The sequence below is a fragment of the Protopterus annectens genome, chromosome 4.part0, assembly GCF_019279795.1.
Source record: "Protopterus annectens isolate FY-2018-M chromosome 4.part0, PAN1.0, whole genome shotgun sequence".
In the NCBI taxonomy this organism is placed as follows: Eukaryota; Metazoa; Chordata; order Ceratodontiformes; family Protopteridae; genus Protopterus; species Protopterus annectens.
The window spans coordinates 1,952,012,464-1,952,031,397 of NC_056733.1; positions in this window are offsets into that span (position 1 = coordinate 1,952,012,464).

Genomic DNA, 18,934 nt, shown 5'->3' on the forward strand with positions numbered 1-18,934 from the left:
AACCTCAGCACTGAAATAAATAGGACATGCTGGAGGGACAGATTCATATCCCAGAGGCTCCCTTCACTCTGGAATAAAATCCCAGTCCAGGTTAGGCAGAGTCCCTCATTGACTCTCTTCAAGAGGAATCTTGATGAGTGGATGGGCGATCGTAGGTTTTACCTCGGGTATCACTTCTGTGTCACTGTTAGACAGAGGCACAGTATACTAACCTTGAAAAAGGGCATAGCAAAATAAATTTAAAATGGGTGGTGAAAGCCAAACACATTCTGGCTAGGCTTATAAATGCCCTAGGGCAGATAGCCTAGTATGAACCTATGAACCAAATTCATAGAACCTGACACGTTGAAAAAGACTCTGCGAAGGAAAGCAAGTTTTCTAAATATGGAAAATATGCATACCCTTTAGCCAACAATGAGCTAAAATCAGAGCAAGACACTTTGCGAACACTCTTGGTATAGTGGATAGTCCAAAAGGTAAGCCAGATAATTAGTAATGTTATCCAGACACACAAAACCTTAAGAAATGTCTGAAATCTAGGTGAATAGGCATGCAAGGATAAGCATCTTTTAAATCTAATGTTACCAGGAAACTTGAAAGAGGAAGAAGAGGAAACAGGCTGTGAAGTGAAAACATTTTACATTTGGGCAGTATGACAAACAGGTTAAGGAAAGAAAGATCCATTACTGTTCTCCAAGCATTCTCTTTCTTTGACACTAGGGACATCCTTGAATAAAACCCCTTCCCACCTGGGAAGGAAGAACTGGTCCTTGGGACAACCTTCATCTTCCTGGAGAATGTAGACATCAGTGTAGTAATGGAAACATGGTTTAAAGTCACAGATATTACTCCAGAAATGCAAGGTTATAATACCTTTTACACCTTTAGACCAGCTACTGTAAAGGAAGGAACTAAAGATAGAGGAGTCTCAGTCTATATTAAAACCCGTCATACATCCAGACTAGTTAAGTGTATGACCCACTGGAACTTATACATGTACAACTCATTGTAAACAGGGTTTTATACCATATCCTTGCAACCTTTAGGCCCCCAGTACAATATTCATGGGAGATCTCAACAACCCCACTATAGACTGGAAATCCTACACCACTTCTATTGCACAAGCCTAGTGGTTTCTAAACTTTGATAGTATCAACATCCTGGAACAGTTGGTCCATTCTGATACCAGGGATATAAATGTCCTTGACCTTATACTCACAAACATAGGAGGCCAATGTTCATCACCCAATGCAGCATCTTCACTTGTCAGATCTGACCATAAGGCAGTGTTACTTGAAAACAAAATTAAATCCAGGGATCCAGAAAAACCAAAAACCATCAAGATATATTCTAAGGCTAACCTCTCTCTATTAAGTGACACCATGGCTACATTCCAAGAACCCCGAAACCAAATAAACACCATAGCATATTTTGAGCTATTTACAAAATCACTGTACAGCCACATTGATAGCTGCATGGAGTGAGCTGTGCCCACTCATATTAAGAATATGACAAACTCAAAAGACAAGTTACCCTAGTTGGATCACAATATCAATCAGTTATGCATCAAAAGAAGAAAAAAAATCTTGGCCAAGTGTAGGAGGAACAAAGCCATGCCTACTAAAATTCCTCTGATCAATCTAAACAGACAGCTAAGAGGGATAATTAATACTTCAAATGCTACATTTGAAGACAAAATAGCATCTCTGGTAAGGACAACCTCAAAGCTTTCTACTTCCGTGTCCTTAACCTCAGGGGAAATAGAGAACAATGTTCAAAATGTATTGTAAATGTCATCTTCCATAGTGAACTGGAGCCCATTGCCATCCTTTTGGCTGACAGATTTAGCTCAAATTTCACCCCCCACCCCTCTTGATAGTTCAAAGGAAATACCATATACCACAACTCCCCCAACCATCAATGTACTTTTCAAGGCCAAAAACACTGCATCAGTGAGCCCTGATAACATCCTGGGATGTTTACTAAATAGCATGAAACATGACTGCTATGGTCCACTTGAATCACTTTTCAGATGGAGCCTTCAGTCAGGTTTTATGCAAAAGGAATGTAAGAATACTACAGCCATTCCCTTGTGCAAAGGAGGTCAAACTACTGATCCAAGTAACTACAGATCCATAAGTATTACCAGCCTCATATGCAAGGCCATGGAAAGAATCATCATGGGAATGATATGTGAGAACATAGGTAACCTGCAAATGCTGGACCCATCACAATTCGGCTTGTTAAAGGAAGGTTATGACTATTTAATCTGGTGGTCATTTTTGAGATGGTAGACAAAACATTTGGATGAAGTTAGACCTGTGTATACAACTTACCTTGGCCTGGCCAAGGCTTTTGATACAATCCCACTCAGGCATTAAAGACAAGCTCACTAATTTAGGTATAATCTGTTTTATCACCCACTGGATAACCAACTGGATCACTGATAGGAACCAGGAGGTCAAAATAGGTGTAAGGCCACCTCCACCAAGAGGCCAGTCACTAACCGAGTCCCCCAGGGCTTGGTACTGGGCATGCTCCTTTTTGGACTCTATTACTCTGAAATGGAAGCAAATGCTGAAGGTTTATGGTTGACAAGTTTGCAGATGATTGTAAGCTGAGGGTTTTTATCACCTCAGCTGTATATACTAGCATTCTTCATGAAAGACTATCTCTGAATAACAAATGGTGCCAAAGCCATGGTCTTAAACTCAATGCTAAGAAGTGCATAATTGTACCCTTTGGGTATTCAATAATTGTGGCTAATTCCTGTGATGATAATATGCCCCTAAGAGTCAAAGCTCTGGTCAGAGATCTGAGTATGCATGTAGACAGTAGCCTTGCTTTCAATGACCACATGGCAACAGTGTTGAGGAAATCCTTTTATGTTGTGCAACCTATAAGTAGTGGCATGGTATATAGGTCCTAAGAGGTCATTATCCCACTGTACTCCACCCTTAGCAGACCAATGATACAGTACAATGCTGCCTTTAGTATGTAATGGACCAGTCATATGCAGTAAGTGGAGTGACCTTAGAATTTCCTTACAAAAATATACAAGGAGGAACATACCTGCCGTATGCAGACCACCTTAAAGCCCTTTCCCTCTACTCGGTCTCCTATAAGTTGCTGAGGGGTGATTTATTCCTGACTTACACGTCATTCACTAACCCCACACTTATGAATCTCCTACATATTCGTAAGTCAGAGTACCAGAAATACAAGGTTTAGGGACCTGCATTTTGTCTGTGACTTAAACAAAAAATACTGGAGAGACAGATATGTGTCCCAGAGATTGCCCCTCCCATGGAACAAGCTTCCCATCCAGTTCATCCATTACCCAGTTTAACCACAACCTAGATTAATGGACTGGGAATAGGAAATTTACAATGAGCCTGGCACCCATGTCCCTTATTGGACAGAAGTAGCTTATAAATGCTTGGCCCGCAATATACTATTTGGATATAGGACATTATTATTCTTTTGGGAAGACATGGTGAGGTGTAGAAGGGCCCCCGGATCATTAGCCTAGTAACAATCTATGAATTCTATACATTTATGAAGAACAGGTAGAAACAAAAGAGTCTGATCTGCAGACTGAGGAATGGACCCCTGGAAAGGAGGAATTTCTTCCCATTGTCATCTGTAACCTCGATGAATGATTTTCAGAATGGAGATTCAGATTATTTGGAAGAGTCAAAGGGTCAGGGTAGGAGGGGGTTGCAAGGTTACTTGAGCAGTCTTTTAAAGTTTTGGACTGTCCTTGGTTTTGTGGGGTTGAGACTTCTTTTTGGAACCCCTTGCCATTTTCTCCTTAATTGTCCTTTGACCTGAATTCTGTTAAGGCTGTTTATTCTGTTTTGCCAAAATTAGAAGGCGAGAAAGAAAATTCCATGGACAATTTGGAAAAGGAGGGCTGAAAAAATTTCAGAGATTCTGTGGATCAACTTGCTTTTTCCCTCTGCAGCAAAGGGGACAAATACTAAATCTCTATCCAAAGAAGAATTTAAAATCTCATTTTTTACATTGTTTGGGGGGGTTCTGAGAATGCAGCCAAGCAAACCTCCCTAAAACAGTACCATTTGCCATAGCACTGAAAGAAGTATCAAAAGAGTCACACACACACATACACACACACATACACACACACACACACACACACACACACACACACACACACACACACACACACACAAACACTGTATGCAATGAGCAGTTATTTAAAGCAAATTTTTCTTCACAAGAAGAAACTTTAATAAAACAATCCTCATACTTTCAGAATTTGTCAGAACAAACTTAAACATATGAACCTCACAATTCAAAATTCTGAAAAACAAAATTGCAGTATACACTGCTTTCACATGCCTATCAATAATTTTCCCATCCTTATTAGGGTAGGATTGGAATTAATTAAGTGTTTAGCAGAAGTGGACAACTAAGACTATACTTGCTGGGTCAGGTTTTAGAATAGTGTATAAAAATATAAAAGACTGAGGAACTTTATACATTATTTCTGCCTTTTTTGGACAGCTGGATAACTATCAGGAAAATTGCAGGTAGTATGAAACACATCTTCTAAAGCAGACAAGACAGGAGGAATGTGTGCAGGCTCTGGAAAATCCTTCTATAACAACTCATAGTATTTTCTGAGGGACTGAGAAACCTTGGTGTTTTCCCACTAAAAACACTTTGAATTTCTATTAATAGTCTCAGAGAAAGAGAAACTTCCACATAGAAAATCAGAAACTGAGCTCTCCTCTGAGTCTGAATAAGAAATATGAGGACAAAATCATGAATACATCCCTGCATCTTTCTGTTCAGAGTCAGAATCTTTCTTTAACCAGAAGCTATTTTACAAGAAGTATCTCTAGCTGCAATTAAATTGTGAGCCAGCCCCAGTAAACTATTCCTATCCAAAGAAATTTGAGGAGGAGGAGTTGATACATGCTTGCATTTTTGTTCATTTTTGGCAGGAAAAATGGAGCCAACCATGTTACTTATGGCATCACCAGCTTCCCAAGTGAATGGCACAGAATTCTGACACAACAGGGAAACCTTTCCTGTTCCATCTCCCACCACTGACAAAAGTGACTCACTTTTGCCCACAGAGGTGATTCCAACAGCCACAGAGGATGTGTCTAACCCCCAATCCATAGTGGCTGTCGATGCTGCACCAGAAGGATCCAGAGTAAAAGTTGAGTTGTCTGAGGTAACACAAATGACCACAGCAGAGTCACTCACCTGTGTCTGAGACAAATTGATAGTCCGCTATGGTTGCAAAGGCTGTTTGCTTAAATTTTCCTTTTTCCTTTTGTGGCCGGAAGAAGGTACAACTGTGGTACTGGTAGTCTGTTCCATGGTCAAACCAAACATGGTGCCTCTTTCCCACAGAAGACAAGCAGCAAATTCTGGTAAAACTACCAGTCCATGAAAGTTATTTTTTTGCACAAAAACACACTATAAAGCATGTAAAACACTACAGAAGCCTAACAATGGAAAAGTAAATAAAAAAAAAATCTCCACTCAAAATATGTTTTTAGTTAGCTCATGCTAACCGACAGAAAGAAACAAGTGCTGCATTTAAAAGAATGTTATAGTCTCAAGACAGTCCATTAAATAACTTCACACATAGCTTTAAAATTACTTTTCTGAAGAGAAAGTGATAAAACATCCACAAAATTTAAGAAAATGGAAGTTTTGTTTTTTTCCCTAAAGGGAACTTAGTCACCCAGGAAAGAAAAGCACAAGCTGGCCGTTGATCCTACAAAGCCTCAGAGTACATACTCTATGGGAGGGACAGGAAAGCTTTGAAGTGCTTTGCTCCTAAACTTGTCTTTTAGTCAGCTCAGCTCAGCTCAAGCTGCTTGACAGTTTGAATGCACTGATGGAGCCCTGGAGCTTTAGAAGCTGTTATATCCATGGCAGCATATAACCCATATGGCTACTGCAGCAGAGATCAATATGAAGAACATCTGAAATTGCAGTGATACCGGACAAGAGAAGCTTGCCAAGTCACAGGAGCAAATCTTATAATAACTTGTATGTAATAAATATGAATAAGCAATATTTGATGTCTAAAGGTGTCAGTAGAATATATCTGCAGAAATGTCTGGAGGCAACATTTATCTGTAATGATTTAAAGGATGTTTATCCAACAAATGTCATATACCTTTCTCTTTGTAAATGAAATAATGGACTGATAAAACCATTGGTTTGGTAATCTAGAAGTTTATCTTGGTTTCAGTTGCTTTACAGCAAGTAGCTAAGTCTTACAGAATGCCCTGACCATGTTTTAAATGTTGTCTTTCTTCCAATTTAATTACTCTGAGGTCACGGGCCAACATTATGATGCAGTTATGGACATGTGGTTATAGCTGCAGATGTTATGTGTACGCTGATTGAGTACATGTATTATGCAGGGTGGCATTTTATGGCATTCTTTGATGCTAACATAGTGTCTATAGTATATGGGGCTTGGTCCTACCTGGGCACTCTTTGATATATTCTGTCCTGGTAACAGAGCAAAGCAGCTGTTATAATTGGCATTTATTACTAATTCTAGCTTTTTCAGTTGTTGACAGCAGTACTGAGACATAGGTTCAGATTTTAACTTTTGTTCTTCCAAGCTTAGATATTTATAGGCAACATTTTTTTATTACAATGCATTTTTTTCAGGGTAGAAAGTCTAAAACACAAATCATCCTTATGTTAGTGTTAAATTTTCAGAATTTTCTAGACAATCCCAATTTATGAGGGACAGACATAAATGAGGACAGAATCTGAACTTTTGATAATTATATGTGCTGTTGAGTAGTTGTCAGTTTTAGAGCTTTCTAAAATGGAATTCCTCTGGGTCAGCCAGCATGCCTGTTTTAAGACAAAGTTTTCCAGAGTTCCCGCAGCGGCAAAGCATCCTTTGATGCCTTTCATAGACAGATTTGGCACTGCCAATTAATACTCCAGCACTACTCAGTTGAAATACAGTTAGTCTGGATGCTAGTCAGTCAGTGTCTTTGTTACCATTTTATCAATTATAAACAAACAAAAACTATAATTAAATAAATAAATAAAGGAAAAGGGTTTACAAGGTGCATGTTTGTTTCAGAATTATATTAAGCTGAAGTTTTGTCTTGGTGGAATGAATTGGATACAGCAGACATTTTCATAGTTCTTGTTACACTGTAAGCTGCTCTTTATATTAGTTAATGATTTATTTTATACGATAAATACATTTTCTTTAATTCACATAAACTATGTTATCATATGATTTACAGTGATGCCCTAAACTGTTAACTTCTGGAAATAAGGTGATTAATTACACTTAACAAAATAATGACAATAATTAGAGTTATAGTCTTCTTTTACTGCAGGAAATGTGTATAACTCACACATACATTGTATGTCAGTGTCTGGCGTTAATATTTTAAATCTTTTGAAACCGTCCTTTATTGTCCCTGACAATTTCTAGATTTGTCACTAATTCTGTTGAGATTTGTCCAGATACATTGAGACCTAGGGAGTAACATAGACCCATTTTTTTGCTTTTTATTCTAAGCTAAAAAGATTCAAGCTAATTACCTAATAAGTGAGGGTACCAGTGGAATCATGGTTACTGACAGCAGATGTAGTTTAATTGGGATTTAACATGGTGCTTTACTTAGGCAGGAACACATTAACCAATTTTACTTAATTTAGGGCTGGATTCAATAAACTCTACACTTATCAGTCACGCCATGTTCGCATCATGGTGCAATGCTTATATGACTGCTCGCTGATTTGTATTCAGTAAATGGCTCTACACAAAGTGCAGAGCTGCGCAAACCAAATAAACATCATGGCATTATAATTAGCGCATAAGCAGCTAAACTATACTCTAATCAACCTATCCAAGATGGTGTAGCTATGCAACAAGCTATTAAGAAATTGTATGCATTCTGTGTAGCCATATGCCTTGTACTCCAGACCATTTTGGAATACAGCCACTGAAACTACACAGGAAAGAAAGAGTGTTAGATCCTGCTGCTGCTCTTCTTCATGTGTATGTGCAACAGGCTCAACTCTATGCTGCTGCTGACCTCAGGAAGGAGGAGAAGAGTATTTGGACCCCATTCAACTGTTCATGATCTGCATGAAGTGAAAATAGTAGAGCACTGCAGGATGGATAGATACATACTCCAGGAACAATGCAATCTCTGTTGTCCTCACCTGAAACGAAGGGCAAACTGCTAGAGACAAAGCTATGTGTAGCATTCTAGGGCTGTCACAGGCATCAGCATTCAGGAGTTCCTGAATGCTGTGCTACAGGATGCCAGCGATTATGTATACTTGCCCCATACCTCCAAGGATAGAGCTAGAAATATGCAGGAGTTCTACCCTGTAGCACACTTCCATGAAGTCTTGGGCACAATAAGCTGCAGCACAAAAATGGTACAATGAGTAGTAAAGTGGAGAGTGGAATTACAAAAGCAACAAAAAAGTATTCGCTGCACAACGATGAACCAAACACAATTTATTAAAATGACAAAGCTTTCGGATATACAAACAATCCTTCCTCAGTGTCTTACAAAAATTAAAAGCTCAAGCTAGTATTTATAGTAAAAACATGTGACACAGCCATTAATTTGATAGGGTGAACACCTAATTTTTAATGAAACAGAAATAGCTAAAATAACAACAGGTATACACATATACTTCATTTCATCATAATTTTCCTTTGTTTATTTTTCAAGACAAGTTTCAAAGTAACCTGCTTATTTGTTAGGCTTCAAGCCGATAAGGGTCCAGGATTAAACAAGCAGGTTACTTTGAAACCTGTCTTGAAAAATAAACAAAGGAAAATTAAGAAGAAATGAAGTATATTTTAAGTTATTTTCATTTTTTATCTTTTTTGTTTTTTTTTTCTTTGCCATGTATGCAGCACATGGCATTGCAAAACAAAGTTCATTGCCTAAGGAAAACCAGAAAAAATAATTTCAATCACCTTATAGAATGCAAGCGCACTTAGCAGAATTATGCCAGTCAGCACCATGGCTGGGAGAGACTGCAGAGGTTTCACCTGTTAACTAATTGACTCTGTGGCACAAGGTGTAATTATGGTGAGATAAAAAAAGGAACAGAGGTAAAGCAGCGTTTGAGTCCCACAGTAGATATTTTTTTGAGGGAGACATAATGATTACTTACACAAGTAATATGTGTTTGCTTTTGCCTTTTCCATTTATGCATTGCCTATATAAGTGCAAACACTGTTCACTGCTTAAGGAAAGAAAAGTGAAAAATTTAATTTGGTTTGCCTTCCAGGCTCAGTGGTGATGCACAGCTATCAGCACTCTGGACAGTACTGAGTGTTGAAAAAACACATGCTGTCTAGCTTTCCCTGTGGCATCAGGTATAAGTGCAGTAAGTTCATTGCCAAAGCACAGGTGAGCCAGAGTTCAAATCCAGCAGACCCTGCTTTGTAGTAAGGGTGTCCCACTGTCATTGCTCCCGAAACTTTGATTATAAAGGTAATACTACATAGCAATAGCTATAGTAATATTACATAGCAATAGGTATGCATAGCAGGGTGATTGACAAAAAGGTAATATTACTGTTTGCATATGCGTACCTGTGGTAGGTATCATAGCTCATTAATAACTGACATATGAACCCGCATTGATTATGTGGATAACTGGATTAGCATAACAATGATTATGTAATAAAAAATACAGTTGCTTATCTGTGATGGACGCTATAATTTACTGACAATCATGTAGACCCTTCCAATAACCCAGTTTTAGCTATAAAACATAATGTATTGTGAAGTATGTATCATAACTTCCCAACTCTGTTACTAAAGTCATGCAAGTCTATACATTTCCAATATAGTTTCAGACATTAGCCCTGCATTACAGCTGATAATGCATCAGCCAGGACCTTTTAATGTCACAAACATTTCTTAATTAAAGTATAGGATCAATCACTCTTTAAGCTGTATATCTATAATGACCAAGATTGGTAAACACCTCTTTTGTTGCAAAGACGAATAGTCACACGTGAAAATTTATGCTTTCCCTTTTACACAAATCCCACTTTGTCAAATTACTTTTAACAGTGTGTAAGTCCCAAGAAAAAGTGTGCCAAGGCATCACTTTGATCCCTCTAATATCAAGGTTTAAAAGCCAAGACATTTAGAATTTCAATGTTGACCATTGGACAAAGTATGACTAGGTATGGCAGGACACATGCCAAATATTAATGCCAAATCTCACATCATCACTGATTTATTGTAAACTCCATTCCCATTTGTTTGGTAATGCTTCTCTTTGCTTAACATCATGCAAATGTGGTTGCATGGTTGTGCATGTTTTTGCAACAGTTGTAAAATGCAAGTTCACAAATTGGCGGAAACCATTGTTACTGTTGTTGGAGGATCTTTGCAGACATGGCAGGTGATGGGAAGGATAGTGCCAAATTCAGGATCCAGAGTTGGGGTGTGGAGTCAAAAAGCTTTGTTGCACACTTTGTGAAGTGCTTCACGGGGACTATACCAGGTGTCAGTACAAGGCTGAGGCTTGGAACAGCCTACTAAAGTCTGCCTTTAGTGCAACTGGCATACCACACATTGGACATTAGTGTGGACACTGCTACAGTGACCTTAAAAGGGGCAAGCAGGCAAAACTCGACCAGTGGCTGGATCAGTTTCAAACTGCTAATGGCCTCCAGTTGTGAAAGTATATATATCAAACAATTTGAAATGATATGCAATGGTGTAGATAGCCAAGACTAGTATGCATAATGCTTTCATGTCTCTTCTTCTTTCATTCTTTATTTTACAGCTGCAGAGGAAATCACGGTGAAGAGCAAGGCATATGCGGAGTGACTGGTGAGACTAAGAGAGGTAAGGGGTATGTCTGCAGCACAACTGACCCTGATTTTAGTGATTATTGTGATTCCATAATTCAGAATCAACTTCAGCTGAATATCTTAATTGTAACAGCAAGCATCTATACTTTCTTCTGTAGTTGTTGGTGATTGTATTAGGCAAGTGTAATAACATATATATGTAGGATCAATTCTCACAAGTAACCTATAGATTCACATTCAACAAATATCATTTTTAAAGTTGAAATGTAGCAATATGGGCCATATTGTTAACTTAAATCTAATGTCTTTGAAAGCATCAGTGGAATATGTGCACATTCCAAGGACTGTCACAATCATTTTTGGGGTTGTGAAAGTTCTATAGCTAGTATAATAATAAACGGCTATTTGTTGTAGTAAAGAATGAATGTCACATATCATGGTTCTAACCATTTGTTTTCTTGTTTTGTCAAACCTCACCCCTTATTTGTTTATTTATTTATGTATTTATTTATTTTACATTTGTTTACCAGGATAGTCCAACTGGATACATGTCCATTTTCAGCGAAGGACCGGGGAGAAAAGCTCCACATAGACAAACTTACATAGATTACACAGAAGTTAGCAAACAATTATAAAAACAAAGTGATTATATACAATGGGTTAGTAGTGTTCCCTAGTAGGGACTCACAATTCTCATGGACAGACAATTAAAAAATAAGAGACATCAGATTGGAAGCAGAGCTTGGTGATGTAGTTACAAGTTATGATAATTGCAGATTATGCTTTTAGTTTATAACTTAATCAGGGTTGGTACATGGGCATAGCCAATTCACTTTGAGATACTGTTTGAGGTTTTTTTTTTGAAGAGACTTTTGAAGGATTGTAGGGTTATATAGTTTGACAACAAATTCCAGGTTTTGCCAATGAAGTTGGCAAACAGGGATTCACCAGTAGAGTTATTAGCTTTGTGGGTTTGGACCAGTAGTTTATTGGCTGACCGTAGAGATCTTAGGTTGCTATATGGCTTAATATTTTTAAGTGAGGGGGTATCCTCAGGGTGGTACAAAATTTTGTGCACTATTAAGAGTTGATTGAATTGAATTAAGCTGGGCAGTTCTAGACACTCAAGTTGTTTAAGGTTCTGGCTGTTGTGGGTTCTATAGGTGGAGCCAGTGGCGAATCTGGCAATATGATTGTAACTATGGGACAGCTTACCTAGTTCGGATTTGTTGAGGTTTGAGAGCACAGGCGAGGCATATAAAAGAGTAGAGAGTAGGTGTGATCAGGCGATTGCAGTCCTAGCCTGTGGGGTTAAAAATGTTTTATTTCTATACAGTGATCCAAGCTTCTTATTGATGGTCTGTATGGTTTTGTTGACCTGTAGGTCAAATTTGAGATTATTGTCTATGATAACCTCTAGCAGTTTGGTGTGATTACCTGGGGAAATAGTGGTACCATTGTTAGATGTGAAAGAGAATGAAAGTGAGGTGGATCTACTAGTGGGAGAGAAGAGTAGAAGTTTAGTTTTATTGGGGTTCAGAAGTAGGCTAACACTGACTCTGAGAGTTACCTTGGTCTTTTGGTTTGATTTGTATGATTGTATGTAAGCAGTGTTGTTGGCTGTACTTTAATTTGTTTTATTCTTTTTTAATTTTACACCATTTTACAATTTTCAGGCTAATTTTAATTGGATCCTAGATCTGTTTATTTATTTATATTTTTTATGGGTTACCTGGAATCAGACAGTTTTGATATCATACCTTACTGCCAACAAACCAAATGTATTTCAGCACAGGGAGGTAGGCAAACCGCTCGACCTGCCAATCCTAAACTGGCTGCCACATGAACACCCAGCACCTCTTAGATGCATCCTGGCAGTACTGCATCCACAACCCCTACCTTACTTGGTCCATAGTCATGAGGTAGCATTGCCCCAGCTGGTGCTGTGGTGGTTCCCTCTGGAAATACTGGTGGAGGCAGTGATTATGTCACCCACCAGGGGCTGTCAGTGATGGTTTGCGATGTAATAGAGAGTGGCCTTGGCACCCGCATCAGTCAAATGGAGAAGCTGCTCCTAAAAATAGAAAAGAGTCTCCAACATCAACAGTCTCACAGGCAACTGAGGAAGGGGACAGTGATGACAGTTTTGAGGGTGAGAGCTAGATTTTCACTGTTCCCTCACTTGATGGGCATGTGCCTCTGATGTCCCCTACCTATCCCCAGTCATGGTGTCCTTCAACTGTTTTGTATCCATCACCATCCCTGCATCTGTTTTGTATTTCCTGTTTGTTTGCACCTGCTTCCTCACCTACTTTTCCTTCCTAGCCCTCACATTCGTAGGTCCCTTTCACAACATTCCTCTCTTTGTGAAACAAAAAAAAATGTGCAGCTCTCCAACAAAAACATTTTGTCCCATACATGGCTCTACACTTTACATATGTGTCTTCTTGACACACTTGATTTAATCAGATTGTCTATACAATACAATTGCATTGTTGCCCCATCCATGCTGTGGTGACAGTCCAAATTCATCATATTTTGTCTACATTTGCACATTACTGTGGTGAAGAAGTGGATATATGTGATTCTTTCTCAGTTTCCTACTGCCAATGCCTGTATTGTTTCTCATTTTTCTTCCCTCTTCTTGTACCCCCATTTTACCACCTTGCTATCAACCCCATTTTCACATGTTTAATCTAGTCAAAAAATAGAATTGCACACAACACACATAGCCAGAAATGGTCCATAAAAAACATTCACATTTTGTCCTTAGCATTTGCCTGGAGTTTGCCATCTCACACCAATGCCAAGTGCTTGTAAATAGCTGTTCACTTCCTACGTTATAGCCTGGTGAGTTTTTTCCATCAGCTGCACTTGTCTAGTTATCTCAGTGCAATACTGCTTAAACTCTCTGCACTGTAGGAACACAGAGTTAAAACAAAGTAAAGACACTATTTTGAAACAGTTACTCTGACAGTTCTTAAACTGCTGGATATAACAAAGAGCAACTTCCTATGTGGAGTGCTGACATAAATTAATTAAATTGAAGATTTTATTTTTCCCTTAGCATTAAGGGTTCAATTCCAAATGTATCTCATATCATTTCCTAGTGTGATGTTATATGTCTATGACATGTTTAATCACCCACAACTTAATATTTGCCACAGTTTTGAGTTATCATGGAGATATACTGAATACTGGCCAAAAAGAATATTTAAAGTGACATCCATCAACCATTAGTGTCTGTTATTCCCACCATTCTAAGGGATTCATATCAATTAATTGACAATATTAGTAATCTGGATTTTCAGGTTTCAGAGACACATCTTTTAGTCACACTAGATGTAAAGAGTCTGTTTACTGCAATTCCTAACCTTTATGGAATGGAAGCTATCAGGTCTTTATTAAATAAGGATGGAAAATTTACCAACAATGAACAATCCTTAATAAATACACTATTGGAAATAGTTCTGACCAATAATGTTATGACATTTAATGAGCTTTTTTATATACAACAGTGGGGGGTAGCCATGGGCACCCCCTGCGCCAACACATATGCCAACCTTGTTGTATATAATTGGGAAACTACAAGCTTATTTACACACCCTAGCTATAAAAAGGTACTCTGTTATTACAGATTTGTAGATGATATACTTCTGCTATGGGATGGAACGGTTCAGGAACTACAAAGTTTTATAATGGACCTAGAGAAGACAACAGACTTTTTAAGATTCTCAATTGAATATTCAACCCTTGAGATCAATTTTTTGGATCTAAAAATCATAAAGAATGGACAAGGGGGATTAAAAACTTCACTATTCAGAAAAGAATGTTGGAAAAACAACATGTTGCAATACGACAGTATGCATCCAAGGTTCATTTTCAAAAATATAGTGAAAGGACAGTATGTAAGGATAGATAGAATATGCCAAGAGCTAGATGCAAAACACAATGAATTTAATAAATTAGAAAGAATGTTTCATGAGAGAAGGTATAATTCAGATATGGTTAGGACCATAAAAGATTCTTTCATACAGGAAAATGCTACTAATAAGAGCTATAAGCATTATAATTGTTTTGGTACCAATAGGAACTGGAATTTTTCACAGAAATATAATAAGAACTCTGTAAAAAGAGATCCAGGTTATGTCAGATGTATTATCACCTATACTAGTGATAATAAACAGATAACTGACATTATATTAAAGAACTGGCCCATTCTCACAATGAATGGTGAAATTAAGCAGTTGATTGGTGAGAGACCAAACTTTGTATATAAAAACTCAAAGAACCTGAAACGAATACTTTGTAATGAAAAAAGACCCAATAAATCCTACAAAATAAAAAGTGGAACTAACAACAATATTATAGGTACCTATTCATGTGGGAAATGCAGCTCTTGTGCATGGATATCAAAAGAGAAGAGTTTCTTTCATCCTGAGTTATTATTCAATTTTGAATTTAAATGTTATGCAAACTGTGAGGACAGCAATGTTATCTATTTGGCCACTTGTGAGTCATGCCCAGCATTTTATATAGGCATGACCACAAGAAGACTTAGGGACAGAATACAAGAACATTTATATGCCATTAAAAAAGCTGATCACAAGAATGCTTTATCCAAACATATTATAGATTGTCCTGAACATAAATTTTTATTTAGGGTTATACAGAAAAAAGAATTGAGCATCAGGAAAGGTGATAACTTTAATGACCTTGAGAATTTAGAACTAGACTGGATATTCAAATTCAGAGCACAAAGTCATCCAGGGTTAAACACATATGTGAGTATCAGATCACATTTAAAGAAACGAAGATATTAATATCTATAGAAAAATATTCATTTATCTCTTAGGAATGATATTTATGATAATAATAAATATGCCATGGTAGATGGAGATTCCTCCTAACCTTAACTCTTTCTACCTTCCCTTTTTCCCCCTCTCCCCCCCTTCCTTTTTCTTCCTTCTTTTGACCTTTTTTTCTTCTTCCCCTTTCACCCCCTTTTTTTCCGCCCCCTTTTTTCTCTTTTTCCCCCCTTTTTCTTTTTCTTTTCTTTTTCTTTTTTTTCTCTTTTTTGTTTCTCCTTTTTTTCATTTCTTTTGATATGGAGTATGCATTTGATTAGACTATAAATATTATTCATGACCATTTATACAACTATTTAATTAATTAGCCATTTATTTTGTTATGATTGTTCAATAGATAAGAATTATATTAAACTTGCTATGATATATATATATGAAAAATAAGTTTTAGGCTATGTTGATTCATTAGTTAAAAAACTATTTAGTTCTGTATCTTATCTGTAATGAATTTCTGATACTAGGTATATGAAATTAGACTGGTTATAACATCTATAACAATAAGATACCTTTTATATAGAACATCTAATCTCTATCAGTATTTCTGATAAGATATAAATTTATATATGTACATAGACATGAAATATGATCAATACTGTATATATTTATATGTAGTTATGATCAAAAAGCAGTCTCTTATATAGTGCAATTAGATCTATGATGGCTTTTATATAGAATTCTTATGAATTATTTATTATAAATAAGGATGGAATATATACATGAAAATAATCAACTTATTTGATGGTGGCTATATACAGAATCTTCCTGGATTTTATATGTATGGTTAAGGATAGAGCCTTTCATGTGAAAACATTATGAATAATATGATTTATTTTAATATAGGTTTCCAAAGAAAATATTTGGCATTGGTTTCTTGAAGCATGCATCTGTTGGCTTTACTATTATCTTTAGGATAATATATACATTATATACTATATCTGTTAAAATATAGAGCTAGTAATGTATTAAACTATCAGCTTTATATTTGTAACCAACGGTCCTTAGATTTTTTGACATGTATTATATTACTATTACTTGTACTTGACAGTTTCAAAAGAAACTTATCATGAAGTGTTTTTAAGCTACACCCTGATATAATTAATTGAATAAGTGAAAACTGAATGGTATTGGTCAACTAGGACCTCACCCAATTATTGCATTTAGATATAATGAATGTGTTTTTATCTATTATTTATTGAATCTGAAGAAGCGTGCCTTTGTGGATGCACGCGAAAGCGCTTATTCTCCTGTTTTATTAAAGAATTGTCTTTTTACGTGGTGGTGTCTTCCAGTTTATACTACACAGTTTTTAGTTTTCATGGAGATATACTGAATACTGGCCAAAAAGAATATTTAAAGTGACATCCATCACCACAACTATGAGATATTTATCCAACCCTGTTCTGTTTGTAATAAGCCTGTTGTCCCTCTCCTAACACTTCTTTACCCCTATATCAGTCATTTCATGCTACAGAGCATGGCAGGTTAATAATGAGAACATACCAAAGACATGTCCATGAATGTTCCGTTGCAGCAAACATTGTTATGTGCATATCCGCTTCTCCTTGTATTCACCCCTTCAATCCCACCCCTCCTTATATGTGTGTATCTATTAAGCTGATGGATGTAAATTAATGGTCATCTTATGGGTTCTGTGGACAGTCATAACTCTGCTAATGCATAATATCAACACGTTACCTTGACTCAGTAGGTTATCAGTGCTCCTGTAGTGTGCAAGTTTTCAAAGTCTGATGTAGGATTCCCTTTGCTTCATGTTCACTTGTTGATCAAATGTAAACATGTTCAGTTGCATCTTGCCAAGGTTTATAACCCAGCAGTAGGGGATGCTCTTAAGGACTGTTTTCAGATGTCTCCCTCTCTTGTGTATCTGTGGTCGATTCATCTGTCTGCCACTTCTCCTATGTAAATAGAATATGTCTGCCTATCAAGTAAACTGTAAGGGGGACCACAATCGATATAACTGTCAGAAATCAATTACCACCTGGCACCATTATGTTTCAAATGTCGCACATCTTCTTCAAACAGATGTATATGTATATATTAATTATTGTCAACTCTATATCCTCTGTATCCTTATCTCATGCAATTCATGCTACAGAGCAGGACATACTCTGATTGAGAAGACACGTCATACCAGCACATCATTAGGATATTTATGAATGTGCCAGGAGAGTACCTTATACATCATCACAGCCTTGTGTCTGTCATCACCTCGTCTTTCTCATCAGAATATACTGTAGCATTTGTGCTAGGATAATGGAGGAAATCTTCATTTAATAGGCTGTGGAAACCATCCTTATCATGAAGAAGCATAGTGCACACACTTTCCAAGATATCTGGTCCTAAACAAATAGCATAACTGCTGAGTCATGCTAATCATTTCAAAATATATACCACCGCTTGTCATTTGTAGCAAGATGTACCCACAATTAAGTTGTGATATGCAGTGAGGACTGCAAAACAGCACCTAGATGTAGAAGTGTATTGAGGTAGTCATTACTGATAACAGTTTAGGGAAGACACATGCTTCACTGTAGTTATTGATAATCACATTTTCAGTCCTGATCACATTTACTTAGCTAATGATATCCTAACAACATTTGTAAAAAAAAAAAAAAAAACATCTGGATTTGAACCCAGGCTCCCCTTTGCTCTTCGACAAAACAAAGCAAAAAAAAAAAAAAACAGATCTCGAATCCCAAAGCTATAAATTTTTCTTTGCTTTAATACAAAACTAGCAAAGCTTTCGGGACACTTCCCTTTCTCAATGCATAATAAAAAACACATACAGTTCATCATGTTATAAAAATCACATGACTTTAGAAACCAATAGAAAATTCAGTTCCATAACTGAGTCCATTCACTTCCAAACTTAAAGTGATAGCAGCAATACACTTATTAATACATGTACATACATATAAAAATAGGGTCTATATTAAATCAGCGAATGCTGATTTATCGACCCCATGTAAGCAAAAGCTTACAATCCCGAACACTTAGAACAAAGAAGAAAAAAAAAACATTTAAAACATTACATAAAGTGGGGGGATTCGCACCCCACACCCCCCTACTTAAATATACACACTACAGTGATGAAAATGGCAAAATAACAAAGGCGGCCAAGTGATTTCTTTCCCAGGGAAAGAATTCACAATTCACTTATATGCCCTTTCGGTATTTTGCCGTTTCGTGCTTTCAAGTTCGAT